General features: G+C 44.7%; 1 protein-coding gene, 2 long non-coding RNA genes and 7 other non-coding genes across 11 annotated transcripts in view; all 10 read right to left on the bottom strand.

The window, feature by feature from the left end:
- LOC138793036 (cell cycle control protein 50B-like) overlaps positions 1-2,800 on the bottom strand; it is a 30,914-nt gene extending 28,114 nt beyond the window's left edge. The window contains exon 1 of the mRNA XM_069971295.1: positions 2,626-2,800. The gene's annotated coding sequence lies outside the window, so the exon portion shown is untranslated. The remainder of the gene's footprint in view (positions 1-2,625) is intronic.
- Positions 2,801-8,098: 5,298 nt separating this feature from the next.
- LOC138793820 (uncharacterized) lies at positions 8,099-9,312 on the bottom strand. 2 transcript variants are annotated; one of them, XR_011363359.1, is made up of 3 exons: positions 9,245-9,312; positions 8,457-8,476; positions 8,099-8,283 (listed from the first exon to the last, which is right to left on the bottom strand). It is a non-coding gene; the product is annotated as an uncharacterized lncRNA (long non-coding RNA). The 2 variants fall into 2 exon arrangements; XR_011363360.1 differs by having other exon boundaries at positions 9,233-9,311.
- On the bottom strand, positions 8,349-8,423 carry LOC138794272 (small nucleolar RNA SNORD99). The gene has a single exon (XR_011363426.1). It is a non-coding gene; the product is annotated as a small nucleolar RNA SNORD99 (small nucleolar RNA).
- On the bottom strand, positions 9,122-9,191 carry LOC138794242 (small nucleolar RNA SNORD49). The gene has a single exon (XR_011363398.1). It is a non-coding gene; the product is annotated as a small nucleolar RNA SNORD49 (small nucleolar RNA).
- Positions 9,313-9,423: 111 nt separating the features above from the next.
- LOC138794270 (small nucleolar RNA SNORD65) lies at positions 9,424-9,494 on the bottom strand. Its single transcript, XR_011363424.1, has one exon. It is a non-coding gene; the product is annotated as a small nucleolar RNA SNORD65 (small nucleolar RNA).
- Positions 9,495-10,466: 972 nt separating this feature from the next.
- LOC138793819 (uncharacterized) lies at positions 10,467-15,094 on the bottom strand. Its single transcript, XR_011363358.1, has 4 exons — positions 15,027-15,094; positions 12,257-12,307; positions 11,876-11,925; positions 10,467-10,503 (listed from the first exon to the last, which is right to left on the bottom strand). It is a non-coding gene; the product is annotated as an uncharacterized lncRNA (long non-coding RNA).
- On the bottom strand, positions 11,747-11,817 carry LOC138794271 (small nucleolar RNA SNORD99). Its single transcript, XR_011363425.1, has one exon. It is a non-coding gene; the product is annotated as a small nucleolar RNA SNORD99 (small nucleolar RNA).
- LOC138794251 (small nucleolar RNA SNORA44) lies at positions 12,037-12,170 on the bottom strand. Its single transcript, XR_011363406.1, has one exon. It is a non-coding gene; the product is annotated as a small nucleolar RNA SNORA44 (small nucleolar RNA).
- Positions 14,866-15,002, bottom strand: LOC138794238 (small nucleolar RNA SNORA16B/SNORA16A family). Its single transcript, XR_011363394.1, has one exon. It is a non-coding gene; the product is annotated as a small nucleolar RNA SNORA16B/SNORA16A family (small nucleolar RNA).
- Positions 15,095-15,476: 382 nt separating the features above from the next.
- On the bottom strand, positions 15,477-15,613 carry LOC138794237 (small nucleolar RNA SNORA16B/SNORA16A family). The gene has a single exon (XR_011363393.1). It is a non-coding gene; the product is annotated as a small nucleolar RNA SNORA16B/SNORA16A family (small nucleolar RNA).
- Between the last annotated feature and the right edge of the window lie 4,139 nt (positions 15,614-19,752).

The following is a 19,752-nucleotide window of genomic DNA, read 5'->3' as shown; positions in this document are numbered from 1 at the left end:
ATTTTTGTTGAAGGGAATTTTTGATATTTTTAAAAAACTTCCCCGCCGCCTCACTTTTTCAGTCCCCCTAGGGTACTTTTATGAGCAGTCATTAGATTTTACATAGAAATCAATGCAGTACATATCTACTGCATTCATCCATGAGATCTGCATTTTACTGGTACAGCCTGTAAGAAAAGCCCCACCACCTATACCACCAATGGCTTTCAGGGAAGCAGCCACTCAACATTAGCTGATAGATATCTGAGGCACCTCCCATAGTCCATCTACAGTCCCTACAGTGCAGACACAAAGACATCTTCTACAGAGGACATCCCACATTCAAAGAAGAGAGCAGAGTCCAGAGACCATTCAGAGTAAGACCCAAAGGAGAGGGTTGTCTTTAATAAAAAGAGTTCTCGTTTGAGGAAAGAAAGTGACTGTGAGACGTGCAGCGTCCCAAGCCATGAGGAGAGCCGTGGCCGGCAGCAGCAGCACATCGTAGAAGAGCCTGCATGATCGGTCTGTGCAGGAGGATGGGTGCCTCTGTCAGTATGCTCTGGCTGCTGTCAGTGTTGCGCTCCGGCCGCCGGGGGGTTAATTTACATACTCATTGCGGGATGTTAATCGTGTGTATTGTCAATAAGGTTGAATGACACTGGATCCGCAGCGGATTTCGTAGCGAATTGGCAGTGTAAAATCCGGTAGGTGTGAAGGCACCCTATAAAGCATTTACTTCGCTTACATTTTCCCCTCTCGAGGAAGTAGACTGGGATTGTGACATGGTAGCTCGGTCGGTCATCTGTCACATCCGAGAGGGGCCAGCGAAGTGACCTACAAATGAGCAGAGTGGGAGTGGCAAGCAGGGCAACACCTAGCAAGCTGTTTTACCAAAGATGGGCCATAGCAGATTCATCTGACGGGAGGGATTTTGCGCAACTGGTATTCAGAACCACATCAAGCAAGGAGGATGACTTGGTCCTAAGAAATTATATTGGCCTAGCCACACCACATTAAAAGACCCTTTCCTACAGAAGGTCGGTCTTATAGGTCTCATGGACAGACCCATGACTAAAGTCAGGGACAGGTGAGAAAACTGTATTCCAGAGGAACAAGCTACACCCACAGGGGAGGTTTTCAGAGAATACACTCTACAAAAAGAACTTTCTCCATTCATTCCATATTTAAACTCTTGGCAAACTGTGTAATAAAGGTCTACAGCTACTGTTATTGATGTTGTCCTTTCAACAACACTAACCTCACTTTTGGTCAGACGAAAGATTATACCAAGTGTTAGAGATAGCATTGCAGAGAGGAAAGATCTCAAAGGCAGATCCAGGCCAGAAGAACAGGAAAAGTCATTTTTTCCCAGCCATGAAACCAATTGGGTCAGTAAGACTTAAATGTCAGACCACTAAACAAATTCATAAAACGAAAAATGTTCAGAATGGAAAATATGACAGAATTCAGATTCTTGCTAGAAAAAGAATTGTTCCTCATAAACGTAGATCTAAAAAACGCTTTTCATGCCATCTCCATGGCAAACTGGTGAAAAGTAGAACTGGCTTAGTTGCCCCTAACAACCAATCAGATTCCACCTTTCATTCCTCACAAATTCTTTAAAAAATGAAAGGTGGAATCTGGTTGGTTGCTAGGGGCAACTGAGCCAGTTTTACTTTACACCACGTTTGATAAATCTCCCCTGATATGTTAGCAAATGTTGTTTAAAATGAAATGACCATTTTATTTCTCTAAAGCCAATGTTCATTTTTACCTTTTTGCTTTGTTTCTTTCTCTTCACCTTTTTAGAACCCTAAAGGGAATCTGTCACTCTGTGTATTCCACCTTAAATGAGGCAGCATAAACTAGTGACAGAAATGCTGAACAGATCGGTGTATTACTAACATTATTCTGTTCAGCCGTTCTCCTAATATGCAGGAGAATAGGATTCTTGCCACACCCCTCCCCCTCCAGCCCTCCAGCTGCTGATTGAGAGCTGACTGCCTATACACAGCAGGGATAGATAACTGCCAATCAGCAGCTGGTGGGTGAAGTTTTCTGCTTCTCATGAATATCCAGGACTACTGGGCTCATGCACATAATGGAGAGGAGTACTTATTGTCCATGTTATTCAGGAGGATATCTCTGGATCAGCTGCACAGAACAATGTAAGTGATACATCATTCTGTTCAGCTTCTCTGTGACTAGTTTATGCTAACCTTACATAGGACAGCATAGACCTGCTGACAAAGTCTCTTTAACTCCTTTAAGAACCTTATTTTGCCCTCTATAGAGAAGTATGAGTGGTTATGTTTTTGTGGGACCACTGTACAGGCTCAGGCTGCCATAACAATGGTTGAGCACCCTGTGATCAACTTAAATGGGTTATCCCCATGGATCTTTCCTGCTCTCCAGAGATCTCCTTTAAGGGAAGCTGATCCATTACCTTATACCACCAACAAAGTTCATTTATACTGTTTTAGTGTGTTTTTAAACGATTAAGAACCTGCACGTACCACTCATTTTGAAAGGGCCCCCGTTTTAATAAAATGGATCGCACACACCTCCCCCTTTTTTTTCTATGTTAAAGTGTAAGGGTGTTATGGTTTACTCCTGACTCTCCCCTTTTGTTGCAGGTGGACTCACCCTTCTAGAAGATTCTGGTACCTGGGCAGAAAATCTTGGGGCGCATTAGCTGAGAGTGGGAATCTGCCATCTGTTTAGGAAGGCGTCTGGAGCTTTGATCCTCAGTTGGCTTTGAAGCAGCTGTTGAAGTAGGAAGCTGCCAACACCCTCCCTCCCTCTTCTTGTTGTGATTTGCTTGTGTCATGGTGTCGGGGTTTAGTCACCTGGCTGTTATTGGGAGGACATGGTCGATTGTACTTTGGCACAGCTTTGCAAATGATGTTTACTTATTGCCCACATCCTGTATGTTTATAGGTTCCCATATTAAACACACCCTGGCAGCTTAAAGAATACTTCCAAAGCTATAAACTCCAGGTACACTAGAATAGTTATCGGTAGGGCTGGTATCTGTAGGTATGACCACCCAGTCCATGATCTATCAGGGAACTTATTGGGACAGATAGGAGATCCCTCAGTCACTGTCCTCTTAACATTGCTGACACTGTAACTTATAGGCTGCTGGCAGTGTAACTTCACACAGTGCACATTCCTGGAATCACTTCCTGAAGCCCATCCCTCCTACAACAGCAAATACAGGCCTATAATAAAAACAAGCTAAATAAATACTGACAGTCACCCTGTAAAGCAGTTTAGTGGCGGACATACTGCACCCTCTTAGTGCTTTGGCACTCCTTTGTTCGAGTCCCCATCACCCCTCTCCTCGGACCTCGTGTGAGTGTGTGATCTCTCCCTCCAGCAGGAGCAGTGATATGTCTTTGGGCCTCCTGTAGGATCTGTCACCATGGCTCACAGGCTACAGAAGAGAGCCAGAAGAAAGGAAGAACAGCAGGGCAGGGGGCATTAACTAAGGGGGCACAGCTGGGTGGGGGCATAATTACTATTAAAACATAGCAGGGCTACTACATGTGGAGGGCACAGTATGGGAAATTATTACTATATCGAGTCTACAGCAGGGGAAATTATTACTATATTGAGACACAGCAGGAGGAATTATTACTATATGGAGAGCACAGCAGAAGACATTATTACTATATGGGGGCACAGCAGGAGGCATTATTTCTATATGGAGAGCACAGCAGAAGGCATTATTACTATATGGGGCACAGCAGGAGACATTATTACTATATGGGGGCACAGCAGGAGGCATTATTACTATATGGGGGCACAGCAGGAGGCATTATTACTATATGGGGGGGGCACAGCAGAGGACATTATTACTATTTGGGGAGCACAGCAGGCGGCATTATTACTATATGGAGGGCACAGCAGGGGACATTATTACTATTTGGGGGCACAGCAGGGGGCATTACTACTAGACACTACTACTACTAGACACAGCAGGCCAATACTCTTCCCCATTCTCTGGAACTCGCTAACTCTGACACATCTGTCTCTCATCCACCATCAAGACTCAAAAGTGACCTGAAAACTAGACTACAACCTATGTCTCAGTTTGACTGGCTGCTCTTTACCTTCTTTCTCTTTCCCCTTACCTCTTAGATTGTAAGCCCTCACGGGCTTTTCCCAGTACCAGTTGGCCATTCAATGTTTTGATCTTGTAATGTTCCTGTTTGTCACCCCCTATCACTTGTCTAGAGATGTTAAAACTAGAGATGAGTGAATCACTTTGTTTCTATCAGCATTCTGCTCATCGGGCTGCAGGCTTCTGCTCTGCTCCCTGCCGCTCCTCCCTGGGTGCTGTAAAAAGATGGATCCTGTCTTGGGATACTTCTCCCAGTTTTTTGGATTTATCAATCTGTGCAAGACAAAAACTGTCTGCTTTTCCCATCGCTACCAATAAATAACCAGTGCAGCAAGCCGCCGCCCGAGGTATACCGGCTCTTGAGCACAGCAGGGATTGGCGCTTCCAAAGATAACCACTGCTGATATTTGGGTTTGCTGAAGCTTTTAAGGAAGATTACCCTGTGTCTGATTAAACATTTCTCACTGTATTTGTCTACATCCTCACACCCTGTAACCTGTATTGTTACATAATTATTAGGTAAGTCACGGAAGCTTTTTGTTGTTAATTTGTTATTGTAGCATACTATTATTATGACTGTCCTCAGTAAGAGGAAAGGAATGCCGCAATTTCGCAGCCTCCGGATAGATCCTTAACATTTATTATCTGTAAATCTACACCGAGGCTTTTTGTAACAAGACAATGTTTTTCAAACCATTACTGAACAATTTTTTGCAGGGCATATTTTACTAGTGCTGACAGCACACTGCTGATAAAGGATATAGCCGAACACTCCACACCCCGGACGGCTGAACAGACTAAAGCCCCTATTACATGGGGCGATTCACAGAAGCAAACAAGCGCCGACCTGTCATTCCCTACTTGCTGTCAGTGCTATTACACATGTCAGCAGCGAGCGGGTAAGAGGAGGGGCAGGGGAGCCCATGAAGATAGCGGCAGTCTGCTGCCGCCGCTCTTATTCCGTGGGGCGATAGCAGCATACCGCTACTATCGGGATCATTCACATTTCAACATCATCATACATCGGCTGATTGTTGTCTTCTATTACACTAAGGAACTATCGGCCATAACGGTCGGTATTGGCCGATAATCACTTTGTGTAATAGGACCTTCTTTCGTTCCATAGACCAGTGCTTCTCAATTCCAGTCCTCACCAACAGGTCAGGTTTTGAGGATTTCCCATACAAAGAACACCAGTGATAATACCTGATGTACTGAGTATAATTATATCACCTGTGAAATACTAAGGAATTCCACAAAACATGTCCTGTTGGTGAGGCCTGAGGACTGGAACTGAGAAGCACTGCCATAGACTAAAGCAAATAAGTTTAAAGGGGTTATCCAGTGCTTTAAAAACATGCCCACTTTCCCCCCCCCCCCCCTCTCTTGTCTCCAGTTTGGGTGAGGTTTCAAACTCCGTTCTGTTGAAGTAAATGGAGCTTAATTGCAAACCACACCTGAACTGGAGACGAGAGGGTGAAAAGTGGCCATGTTTTTGTAACACTGGATAACCCTTTTAGGGTACAAACCCACTTGACGTATTTGCTGCGTGAATCAGTCGTAAAAATAAGCAGGCAAAACGCAGGTTGGCTTTATACGATTGTTCTGCGTTAAAATACGCAATTGCGTACTTTTGAAGCGTGAAGCTTGTTGTTAGCAAAGCATCAGTTGTTAACCTGTGCGAAAAACGCATGTAGCTTCACGCTTCAAAAATACACAATTGCGTATTTTAACAGAACGTTTTGCCTGCTTATTTCTAAGACTGATTCACGCAGCAAATACGTCAAGTGGGTTTGTACCCTTAAAGTGATTGACAGGCAGGGAGACACATGCTGCTGTGCATTGCAGGATAGAACAGGTCTCAGTAGTGAAACCCAATAGAATAAGCAACTTTTGACAGGCCTGAGAACATGGCAACAGTCACTGCTCATGACATGCAAATAGACATAGTAACACCCCCTCCCCATTATGCACCACTAAGGTGGGTGAGACATGCTTAGTTTAAAGAGGATGTACCACCAGGTGCATCCTCTTTAACCTGACAGGGATAGAACAGCACCGTGAAGGGGAAGCCGATGCCGCGGTCTGTTTTTCGAACCGCGGCCCGGTTCCCCCGTTCTTTCCAAGGTTACTGGCCAGTGCTCAAGCACTGGCGGTAGGCTGGCCCACGAATCCCCTCCCTTCTATGACACGGCTCCGTCAGAATCAAAGGAGCCGCGTCAGAGGGGGAGGAAATTCCCTCCCACTGGTGGCGGGCCGGCCTACCTCCAGTGCTTGAGCACCAGCCGATAACCGTGAAAGGAATGGCGCCGTACGGGGGAGCTGGGCCACGGTTCAAAAACTGACCACTGCGCCGTTCTATCCGTGTCAGGTTAAAGACTACATACCTCGTGGTACATCCTCTAACTTTAATCTCAGGATTTAAAGGAGAATTGTGGGGAAGGCTGTGCACTGTTTTATAGCTGGTAACAATTCATAGAACCAGGAAATAATTAGATTTATGGGGATATCAGTAGTAAGGTTTGCCAAACAGCACTTTACATAGTAGTATCAATTACATCTATCTCCTGATGTGAGAGTCCCGTTAAACAGATTATCTGACACATATCTGTAAGATTTTTGCAGCCAAAACCAGGAATGGATTTAACAGGAGAAATCAGTCCCTTTACGACCTGTTCTGTTTACAGTCTGTTCCCGGCTTTGGCGTCAGATAATCTGTTTGTAAAAGGGGCCCCAATTTAGTGGGAATACAAACCTGTTCCTACGCTTGTACCCATCACAGCTCATCTGTGTTGAGACGCTACAGCCCTGCTACACCAGAGACCAGAGCACTGATTGTTCCACTGGCTATGTTTAATAAGTACTATAGATATGGTAAAAATGATAGAAATCAAGCACTCAAATATGTTCCAGTGTAGAGGCACTTAAAAAAATGCATTTACAGCCAGGTTCTGTTTACAAGGCCATCTCTAACAGTCTGTCCCTTATGCTGACGTATGGTAGATTTGAAACTGGCAGTATGTGCAGAGAAGTCATTATGGCCCTACCTATGGATAAGCTAACTTATGGTTGGAACAAAGTTTGTGTTAGCCAGAAGATGGTTAGGCTGCTGGCTTTGATGTCCATGCCACTCCTCAGAAACTGGGAGAAGTATCCCCAGGACCGGATAACCCTTTAAGCTCAGCAATACATCCTGTCCTCGCTCCTGCACCAGGTCAGGAAGTGAGGGGATGAAGTGGTTCAGGGAAGAAAAAGAGTGCTGCACCTCACACCTATGGCTGATACTAGTACCTCTCGGCTGCATAAAAAAAACCCATCAGAATTCTGTATGTGAATTGATCAAGCCACACTGCACCATGTACCTCGTGCAGGTATCTGATACACATGGGTCTCTACACTAAGTCCACACTGTGCCAGTCAGCGACCACCCCCCCCCACAGGCGTGGACAGTCAGGGAAGGGAGGCCATGGAACGGCCCTGCAACCCCCATGCCACAGGACCAGACCCAAAAATGCCACACCAAAACCCAGCCAGCACCACCGGCGGAGGAAGCTGCCCCCAAACAGCACAAGTCTGGATAAGGTATTGCACTCACCATAGCCATCAAAGATAGAATGGGACAGACAGGAGGGATTAAAACCATGAGCACTCAGGTGTCTCCTGCTAATTGCGGTCATGTGGGTCTCACCAGGAGGAGTGCAAAACACGGAGAAAAGAGAAACAAAAACAAAAACGGGTTAGGGAAGAAAAAGAATGAAGTGGTGCCAAGCTGAATGTACTGCAGCCAAGGACGCCCTTTTAGATCAGGTCAGTCTCCCAGCAGGGCCACTGCTAAATCACCAATTGAATGGAGAAGTGCAGGACCTTGCACGGCTACTGAAAGAGCACTGGAAAGAAATCAGCGACAGCAGAGTCAACAGCTGTTTGCCCCTTACCCCACAGTTTGCTGTTGATTCAGTAAAGTAAATATACGAGGAGAACCAGTAGTAGTTTCCTTTATTCACAGCTGTTATTTACATACTAGGCAGTAAGACATAAGCAGACATGGATTGCTTAAGACAAAAATGCTTCTTATCCAAGCTTCATTGATGTACTCCACGTTACAAAGTGTTCATTTCACTGATTCTCATCTGTAATAGTTCACCAGGCACTGAAACTCCGATCCTTCATGGAGGCTAAACAAAGCACAGAACATGACTTTTATAAAGTGGTATTACAAGAATCAATGACATGTTATGGCTGCAGGTCTCAGTCCCATATCCGCATCTCTCATCCCATCTGTCCATTAATAGTTATGAAGTCATCACTGACCAGTCCGAGATGTCTTGTAAAGGGGGCTTTTACTTACCCCAGCAGTGCTTGTCAGACCTGCAAAAAGAAAAAAAAAAAAAAAAAAAAAAAAAAAGTTTATTCCTGGTCTGTGTATAAAAGTTGCAAGTTTGTGACTTTAGGTTTATGTTGCCCTTTGCCACTCAACTGGGCAGGGGATGGCTCGTCCACAGCCTAGCAGATACTATAGTTCCCACAAATACCTGTCTATATAGGTCTGTAAGTCTCTAAGTAGTTAAGAGCTATAGTGTGTATGTGTGTAGATGTTATGCATCTCACTAGGCTGTAAGGGTCCACTTACACAGATTATCTTTATCTGGCTTCAAATCTTTGGCACATAATCTGTGTGTAAATGGACCCTAAACCCCAAACTAGCAGGAGTCCTTCCATTGGACAAATACACCTAAACCTACTACATCATGTAGCCATGCTACCTTAGAGGGGTTATTGCAGTGCTACAAAAACATGGCCACTCCCCCCCACCCCTCTCCAGACTGGGTGGGGTTTTAAACTCCGTTCCATTGAAGTAAATGGAGCCTAATTGCAAACTACGTCTGAACTGGGGACGAAAGGGGAAGTGGCCATGTTTTTGTAGCGCTGGATGACCTTTAGGAGAAGAAGGATGGAACTGAGCAGAGGACACATACCTAGCCACTAGACAACTAGAAAGGGGAAGAGACTGCAAGTCAGAGTGGAATCTATCGTCAGTTATCGCATCTGACGGCACTTCCTATTCCAGAGTCTCATCATGTTACAGTCCATGTGGCACTTACACCAAGACCGGTAGATACATACCCCAACACATACCTAGTGTGCAGGACTCCCAGGCTGTCCAGTGGTAATGTAGTTGGCCCCTGGAAAAGAATATGGCCAAGGTTAGTTGTGAGTTTTTTTTCAGTAGACCATGACTGACGCCCCCACCCACAGCAACCAAAACACAGGCGGTTTCAGATGGAAGCCTGGGCCACTGTACACAACCAGGATCTTGTCAGAAAACAGTCATCAACAAAAGATTTCTGCCGGTAATTCCAGCTATTTTGTTTTGTTTTCATCATGTATCCCAGTATTATATATTAAGTACTTCACTAAGGGAATCAATTTTTGTGGAATTGCAGTGAAGCTCTATTGAAGTGAACAGAGCCACATTGCAATACCAAGCCCAACCTGGCAACAAGTGTGGTGCTGTTTGTGAAGGAAATCAGATCTTTCTAATCCTGATAGAAAGGGTTGTCTGAGGAGCAGGAGAAACTAGCTGTGCATCTCCGTTTTCTTGAAAGGCATATGCCTGAAGCCAGGGTGGGAGCGGGTACCATATAAATGATTAGCACAGTGATGCCAGTGGACACTACATGTATTGATCACTATATGGTAATGTCCCCCTTCCAAGACTAGGAGCAAATATTTGTATACACATTATAGAGCAGCCAAGTATTGGAAGGATCAAATTTAAATAGAAGTCAGTATAACTGTTTGACCTCCCTCTGGAGTACCCATTTAAAAAGGAAACATTTCAATCTCCCAAGTCAAACTTTTAGGGCTTGCCTACGGAAATGTATGCACACGTCACCTCCTTGATATGCCCACTTTTCCACCCTTTGTCAGAGCAGTGTTCAGGAACCCTAAGAGCAGTGCCCAGACTGGTATAACTGTAGATATAGTACATAGGATGAAAAAATGGCCATCTTAGGAGGCAAGTTGGCTAAGTGAAAATATTTCCAGATATATTTAACTTTACTAGCCCTACAAGAACACATATCTAGGAAGTCAATTACCTAGATTTAAGGGGGACCAGTCACCATGCCTGGCCCGTCTTCTCTACATGCAATGCCCATGAAAATTGAGACACTTATAGCATTGGTGTGCAGCTCCTAAAATAACACTTCCAGCATCTTATCACAAATGCTGCCCGGTGGGGGGGGGGGGTCAAGCCCGTTACAGGCATTCCACGTCAGTGTTCTGTGAGTACCTGCCTAAAAGACAGCAGGTTCTCATTAAAGTTTTCTAATTGACAAAAAAAAAAAAAAAAAAGCTTACCATCATTCCTGGTGACCATGCCCAGTGTTCACCTGAAAAAAATTCAAGTGTCATTCATCAATAAAGTCACTTCAACAAAAGTTATTGCCTTGTAGATGCTTTAGTGTTGCCAGTGCCCCAACAACAAGGTCTAAGTGACCTTTAGTCTATACCACAGCATAGTACAAGTGAAGTTTCTGCATGCAGAACGGCATGGAGTCCCAAAACCTGCACCCAATAGGAGAGGAGCACAATATTGGGGGGGGCGATTGTGGGTACAGAGTCGCTTTAATGATTCCACAACCCCAGGATTTCCCCATGTTATCTGTGTGCTTTCCCCATTACCCTTCTGGAGGGTAGGGGGGGTTAATCTGGCCAGAAAGACATTGCTCCTTCAGCATTTGGAGGTTTTCTTCCTTGACTACCCAAAATAAGCTTTATTTATAGGCAGCAGCTCTGGAAAGTTACAAGTCATCCAATAGGATTCAGCCTTTAGGCTATTGCTTCCAATCAGAACTGCCCATTAAATATGATGTAGGCATACATCAAGAGGCAATATGAGGACAGTACATGTAATATGATGGAAACAAAGAAGCTTTAAAATAAAGTAAAGATAGGTGTGCATAAGTATGCAACCCCCCCCCCCCCCCCATATGGGACAAGACCATCTAGCACCCATAAGCTGCTGCCAAAGTTATGTTTAACTACATGTACACACAAAGTTTAATTACCACATGATAAAACAGTGATTTTACAGTTAGTTTATGTGTGTGGCTTTGAGCTGGGGATGGTTTACAGTAGAGGCTTCTCAGCATGTTTCGGGTGCATTTCCACTTCTATAGGAGCTACTAAGTGCCTGATCCAAACAAGTGCCCAGAAGTAGTGACTTAGCACTTCTAATGTGAGGAAAGACATGTTTGAGACAAAAACCTGTAAGTGACTATACCCCAAAGGCACAGATTGAGTATATGCAGCCATCATCCCAATATGCAGTAAAGTAACCCTAATTATTCCTTGAAACACCAAGTAGTAGAGATGAGCGAGCTTAGGTCAGCTTATATGGCGGCTGCTGTTAACTCTGCCACTTCTCCCCAGGTGCCTGGAAAAACTGGATCCAGTTTCCAGTTTCCCAGGACTGGATCCAGCTTTTCAGGCACCTGGGGAGAAGCAGCACAGAGTTAAGTAGCAGCTGGCATACAAGCTGACCTAACAGAGCTTTGCCAACACTAAACTCACTCCTAGAGAGGAGTGCCCCCCCCACCCCATGTACAATTAATATCCAACACCTATAGACCTTGCTGGCCTCAGTCCCATATCCGCAGGAGTCATCCAACAGTCTCCAAATATAAGACTCATCACAGACCAGCAAGAGCCACAAATGCCTTAATAGAAACATGCAAGTTTCCTAGGTGTGAGAGTCCTTACCAGTCAGGTGTCCTCCAGCCACTGGGTACTAAGGCATCTGAAAGGGATTCCTGAAACAAAGATCAGAGATCAGCCACAGACCACCACAGTATGAACAGACCCAGAATGCACTGAGAACTGCTCAGCCTATGTTATACTGGCAGAAGAGCGAGGCCATGCAGCTTTGTAGGAGGGTTGAGTGACAGCTTGCGGCATCAGGTGAAGACCCAACCTGTCAAAGCCCCTCAGTTTTTCTTGCATGCTGTTGGAGAAGCTGCTGCTACAATGCTAGCTGCAGCCCTCGGTTAACATGCGTCACAGCCCTCACATTAACAGTACACACCCACAGACATGTATAATCATGTATAGAGAGGGCAGCTAACACAGCTATGAAATAGTTACCTTAGGAGGGTCATCCCATCTTCAGACAGACCATCTCATCACATCATACACCTTGAAAACAATTTAGTTATAACCAGTTACAATCAGTAAGATGTACAAGACTTCTAGACACCCTGTATACCCGCTAGTCATGTGACTAAGGAGCCACTAGTGTTGTGCCCTCTCCATTACCCACCAGGCAGAGTCCTGTACATACAACTGCAGTTCATGCCACTGAAATACAAGGGCACAGCTGCTACTGGTGGTCCAGAGCCATGCCCAGCAGGTAATAGAGGGGGCACAGGGCATCACTGGGGGTGGTAACTATCAGATGTCCTTCAACCCTACCGTATTATGAGTACAAGACAACCCGCAGCTTTAACCCTTTGAGGACCAGGCCCAAAATGACCCAGTGGACCGCGCAAATTTTGATCTTAGTGTTTCCGTTTTTCCCTCCTCCCCTTCTAAGAGCTCTAGCACTTTCAGTTTTCTATCTACAGGCCATGTAAGTGCTTGTTTTTTACAGGAATAGTTGTACTTTGTAATGGCGTCTTTCATTTTACCATAACATGTATGATGGAATTCCAAATATATTATTTATGAAGATATAAATTGGTGAAATCGCAAAAAAGAATGCAATATGGTAACGTTTGGGGGGTTCCTGTGTCTACGTAATGCACTATATGGTAAAAGCGACATGACACTATTATTCTATAGGTCAGCCTGAACACAACCATATGCAGGTTACACAGATTCTCTAATGTTATATATGTATTTTTTTATGAAATCCTTTTTTTGGCAATTAATTATAAATAAAATGGGACTATTGTGACGCTTATAACGGTTTTATTTTTTCACCTACGGGGCTGTATGGGGTGTCATTTTTTCCGCCATGATCTCTAGTTTTTATTAATACCATATTTGTGAAGATCGGACGTTTTGATCACTTTTTATTAATTTTTTTATATATATAATGTAACATAAAATCGGTAATCTGCGCACTTTTTCCCCTCTTTTCGTGTACGCCGTTTACCGTTCGCAATGACACTTGTTATATTTTAATAGATCGGACAATTACGCACGCTACGGTATATTATATGTTTATCTATTTATTTATTTTTATATGTTTTATTTATATAATAGGATAGGGGGGTGATTTCAACTTTTATTGGGGGAGGGGTTTTGGGGTAGTGTGTTAGTGTTTTTAACTTTTTTTTTTTTACACATTTGAAGTCCCTTTGGGGGACTTTTACATAGATTAGTCTGATTTCTACACTGATGAATGCTATGCCATAGGCATAGCATTGATCAGTGTTATCGGCGCTCTGCTCATTGAGCCTGCCTGTGCAGGCTTAGAGTAGCAGAGCGCCGATCGGACCGCACGGAGGCAGGTAAGAGACCTCCAGCAGTCCGTTTTACCGATCGGGACCCCCGCAGTCACACTGCGGGGGTCCCGATCGATAAGTGACAGGGGACTCCCCCTGTCACTTACACCTAAACGCCGCGGTCGCGCCGCGATCGCGGCGTTTAAGGGGTTAATGACACGCGGCAGCGCGATCGCTGCAGCGTGTCATTGCCGGTGAGGTCCCGGCTGCTCACTGCAGCCGGCCCCCACCTCCTATGAAGCGCGCTCCGCTCCGGAGCGCACTTCATAGCGGAAATAACACCCAGGGCGTACAGTTACGCCCTAGGTCGTCTGGGGACAGACTTCCATGGCGTAACTATACGCCCTGGGTCGTCTAAGGGTTAAGTTAAAATATAGAGTTAGGGATATACTTGCCGTATAACACTACCCCTTATCCAATCCACACCAATTAAAAATTTAAAATCAGCCAGCAGCGAGATCCAAGAGGCAGAGAAGGAGGTACAGTAATACTGGTTGGATACAAGGACGGCCAGACGGGTGAAGTGTTTTTCTGGGCACGGCGCCATTCTACTGTACTCCTTCCATACCAAGGATGCCTGCCGCTCACTATGCCCTTCCCCCACCAAATGCAGCTACTGCAGATGCTCCAGTCAGATTCTGACGTTTTTGCCCTATAATACGACACTTTACATATAAAAGACTACCTCTGACTGGAGATTTTCCTGGGTTAAAAAGTAGTCTTATACACAGGAAAATATTGTAGTTCCCCCCAAAAAATTGTCAAGTCAACTGGATGCAGATATGTAATTTACTTCTATGTAACAAAAAACCTTCAGTCTTCCAATACTTATCAGCTGCTGTATGTCCTGCAGGCAGTGGTGCTCTCCATGTCAGTAACTGTTCAGAGCAGTAGCAAATCCCCATTGAAAACCTCTCCAGACGGGAAATAGACCAACTCCCGCGGGACATACAGCAGCTGATAAATACTGGAAGGCTGGAGATTTTTTTTTTTAATAAAGTAAATTACAAATCTCTGGCACCAGTTAATTTAAAAGAAATAAATTGGTAAACTTTAACAGCTTTTCCTACAGTCCATCCCACCTGCAGCCATGTGCTTCCAAACAAGTGACCTACAGGCAGGAACAGTATTACCACAGCCCATTATACAGTGCAACAAGTCCACAGCTGTATAGGATTATAGTGTATGGAGTTACTATACCAGCAGCATGCTGGGACTATAGGACAAGCTGTATCATACAGGGGCAGCTGTCAGCTCCTATAATGTTGCCATCAGGTAGAGGAATAAACCTGAAGAGCGACCGTCAGAAGCCATTTCTCTCTGGGCTCAGAACCACCATGACACCCACTGCCCGGGCTGCCATAGCTTGGATAGAGCCACAGGACACTATTCACACTGACACTTACCAAGATAGTCCACTATCTGCAGAGCCAGGGCCACCGCTCTCCATCTGCAGATACAGAAAGCTCACAGTAGCATCATGTATATATGGGCAGTATACAAAGACACCCGAGGCAACAGTATACAGACACTACACATGAGAGGCGGCAGGATACCGCCACACTACACACATGATAGGCAGAAGGACACAGCCACACACTACATACAAGATAGGCGGCAGGATACAGCCACACATATAGGAGGCGGCAGGATACACACTACATACAAGATAGGCGGCAGGATACACACACTACATACATGATAGGCGGAAGAATACTGCCGCACACACACAGGAGGCGGCAGGATACACACACTACATACATGATAGGCGGAAGGATACAGCCACACACACACACGAGGTGGCAGTATACTGCCACACTACACACATGATAGGCGGAAGGATACCGCCACACTATACATGTATTTCCCCATAATGTTGCCATCACCGGCACAGGAGCCAGAGCAGCGACCGTCGGAAGAAAACCTTCATATCGGCCTCTGTTTGACCGCGTCAGATACAGCAGCTTCTAACCCGGCTTCGATCAGGGCCTGAGCACAGCACAGCAACGTCCAATACTCACCGTACTGCGTTCATGTGAGGCTGCAGGAAGGCTCCGTGATGGCTGCGGGGTGTACGAGCATCCAGCAGGGGCGGATGGGCGAGGATTGTACCTCGCGGCTCTCCATAGTGCACACCGCCATTACCCAGGCTGCAGCGAAAGAGAACGTCTCTAGCGCGCTCCAGCGTTTTTGTATGCCTGGAGCCGACACATCGTGCTCTCTGATTGGTTCGGACGTGACTGGGCGGGGCCGCGCAATGCCTCATGGGATGTGTAGTACGAGACACCACATTTTAGTTTTCTCGCAACTTGGGATTGTCCATTGTCAGAAGCGTTTACATTACATGCGATATTCTGCATAAACACACACAGTAACTCCCTGAAAATGGTATGTGACTGCATCATTTAATTGCCATTAAAGGGGTTATCCAGCGCTACAAAAACATGGCCACTTTTTTTCAGAGACAACACGACTCTTGTCTCCAGTTCAGGTGCGATTTGCAATTAAGTTCCATTCACCTCAATGGAACTGAGCAGCAAAACCTCGCTCAAGCTGGAGACCAGAGTGGGTCTGTCTCTGGAAGAAAGTGGCCATGTTTCTGTAGTGCTGGATAATCCCTTTAACCCTTAGAGGATCCGACCAATTTAAATTTTTGCATTTTTGTTTTTTCCTCCTTGTGTTTAAAAGGCCATAGCACTTGCATTTTTCCACCTAGAGACCCACATGAGCCCTTATTTTTTGCGTCACTAATTGTACTTTGCAATGACAGGCTGAATTTTTGCATAAAGTACACTGCGAAACCAGAAACAAATTCAATGTGTGGTGAAATTGAAAAAAAACACGCATTTCTTTTATTTGGGGAGTATTTTTTTTTGCGCCGTTCGCCCTGGGGTAAAACTGACTTGTTATATATGTTCCTCAAGTCGTTACGATTACAACGATATGTAACATGTATAACTTATATTGTATCTAAATTGAACACGAGGACGGCACTCCAAGAGTATATAGTGAAGATTTATTCACCCAATCACAAACAGCGACGTTTCGACTCTAACATGAGTCTCTCAAGCAAGTACAAAGTGGTATCATGGTGATATTTATACGAGGGGGAACACCCCCAGGGTGTGTATCTCAATTAGTGACATCATAATGTAAACATAGGTATAGAAGTGTTTATCTACTCATCAGTGCCAAAATATTCAATATTCATGTAACATGCATATTACATAGTGTATATACATTTTAGTGCATAGCAAGTGCATATGAAATTCCTCCCAAAATCCATATATAATCACTGAAACATACTCTTCCTTCTAATCAAGGGTTAAGATGGAGGTCGGACCTGACTCACCCTCCGTCCGTTCAGCCAATCCCACTGTATTGGAGGCATGCCGCATACCGCTTGTAAACAGAGCATCTGCGCATATCTGGATGTGGGCATGTCATGTGGCTTGTCATCTGCTCAAAGTCCGGTGACGATCACATGATTAATTGTGCGCATGCGCAAACAGTCCGCGTGATACAACGGGCGCCATCTTGGGAAAGGTAACATCACCTTCCAGCGCGCGCATGTGCAGGATGTCCGTGTGATACATCGGGCGCCATCTTGGGAAAGGTAACAACACCTTCCATCGCCCATACCTCCTACAAATGTCAAAGAGGTGTATTGCAGGACTAGTAGGAAAAGGGGGGGAAGAAAAGTTGCTCACAAAATGGAGTTTGTCATAAACGAGGTGTCTAAAGCAGTCACAGCAGTGCCACACTCTTCACGGTGAATTCATCACTCTCCTGAGCGCACGGGCTCTGCCAGATTCAAGGACTGCCAAATTACCTTATATGACTACTCTTCTTAGAGCGACCTTCCCTCGATTCCTACAAATTTTGTCCCATATTAGTTTCACACAGATCGAAAGGTGGTTTAAATAAAGACCGGATAATGGTTTGAAGAAGGATTGAAGAAGATTCAGTCGGAAAGGTGAGTATAAGGTCCTCGCTCCATCTGTATAGATAAACAGAAGAAAAAACATAATTAAACATAAGTGTCAGTGTATATATTACATAGTGTAAGTGCACGTAAAAAATAAATAATAAATAATAAAGATCTATGTACTCTTTCCTTCAGCAAGAGCATGTAAATAATTGCACAGTGGTCAAGCTCTAAATCATAGAAATGCTTTCAATGAAAAGTCCACATTTAACCCATGCGGTTGAAGGGCATTGAGACGTGTAATCCATTGGGCCTCTCTTTGTTTTAACATTTTTTGTCTGTTTCCACCCCAGCGTGGTAACGGAATATGGTCAATTATTGTAAATCGCAACTGTTGAAGGCTATGGCCCGCTTCTACAAAATGTCTGGAAACAGGGAGGTCAAGTCTACCTTTGCGAATAGAAGACTTATGATTATTCAAACGTATACGACACTCATTCGTTGTTTCTCCTACATAAATATACGGACACGGACACTGAAGGACATAAATGACATGATCCGTCTTACAACTTGTATGAAACCGCAACTTGTAACTGTGATTAGTGTTAGGGTGACAAAAGACATCTCCTTTTATCATCAGATTGCAGCTGTCACATCCCAAACAAGGGAAGCTGCCCGGTTTGAGTGAAGATGACAGATCCAATCTTTTCTTCTGACAGTCTGCACGGACCAATTTGTCTCTAATACTTGCTGCCCGTCTGTAAGATGAGAGAGGAGGATTTTTAAGAATAGAGATGTTATTGTGAAAGTTAGCAATAACACTCCAGTGTTTACGGATTATCCGGGCAATGCAATGGCTCTGTTCACTAAATGTACTAATAAACGGGACCCTGTCTAAAGCCTTCTTATCTCTGATTGATGGTGATACCCTATTTAGGGTTTTAACCTCAGTCATGCTTCTCTGGACTAATCTTTTAGGGTAACCCCGTTGGATAAACCGGTTACCCATCTCATACAATCTGGAGTCTACCTTGGAGACATCATCAACAATTCTCTGCACCCTAAGTAATTGGCTTTTAGGTAGCGATTCTACCATCCTCCTGGGATGCATGCTATCAAATCTCAACAAATTGTTCCTGTCTGTCGGTTTTAAATATATGTCAGTCCGAAGAAATCCCTCTTCAATATAGACCCATGTGTCCAAAAACTGGACACCAACGGTCGAACTGGTCATCGTAAATTTAATGTCAGGATCAATAATGTTCATGTAATCAAAAAACTCAACCAATTCCACCTGGGAGCCAATCCATATCAAAAAAATATTGTCTATATATCTCCACCACCCAAGCAACTTGCTGTGGTGGTGGGACATATAGACGTGGGACTCCTCAAGGTCGGCCATGACTATGTTGGCATATGTAGGTGCCATATTTGACCCCATGGCCGTACCCTTTACTTGAACAAAAAACTTGTCCTGGAAGCAGAAGTAGTTACAAGTCAACAAAGTCTCCAACAGATTAACCACAAATTCCTTGCCCTCATCTGAAAAATCAGATCTCTGCAGTACTTTCCTCACACATTGTATTCCTCTCTCGTGATCTATACAGGTATACAGACTAGTCACATCAAACGATGCTAAAATACAGTCAGGTGGTATGTCAACATTCTTAATTTTTTGCAGAAAATCAGCCGTGTCACGGATATATGATTTAGTTTTGACCGCATATTGTCTCAATACCTTGTCAACAAAGACAGCCGCTGGACTAAATATGGAATCACAGCCAGACACAATAGGTCTGCCCGGCGGATCCACCAAAGATTTGTGGATCTTGGGCAGACAGTACAGTGTCGGGGTGACCGGGTGGCGAGGCAGGAGGTAGTCATGAAGTTGTTAGTCTATGATATTGTTAGGAACCGGACAGCAGGACAAGACAAACAGTGAGCCCTAAGCTCAGCCCCGCCCACTGTCCTCTACCTATTTGACACAATCCGCCCTAAAATGGCGGCGAGCAACTGGGCGGCAGTCCCTGCGCTGGCTAGGTGGGACACAAGGACAAGACAGACAGACAAAACACAATAACGAATGGTCAACAGTCCGGGTCACAACAAACGGGCAGCAAAAGTACAAAATCACAATCCGAAGGCAAAGTCAATATACAGGCAGTATGGTCAGGGGCAGGCAGCAAACAAGAATGGTTAGAAAG

The sequence above is a fragment of the Dendropsophus ebraccatus genome, chromosome 5 (assembly GCF_027789765.1).
Source record: "Dendropsophus ebraccatus isolate aDenEbr1 chromosome 5, aDenEbr1.pat, whole genome shotgun sequence".
Taxonomy (NCBI): domain Eukaryota; kingdom Metazoa; phylum Chordata; class Amphibia; order Anura; family Hylidae; genus Dendropsophus; species Dendropsophus ebraccatus.
The sequence above is the reverse complement of the archived record's forward strand: the minus strand, read 5'-3'. Positions and strand labels throughout refer to the sequence as shown.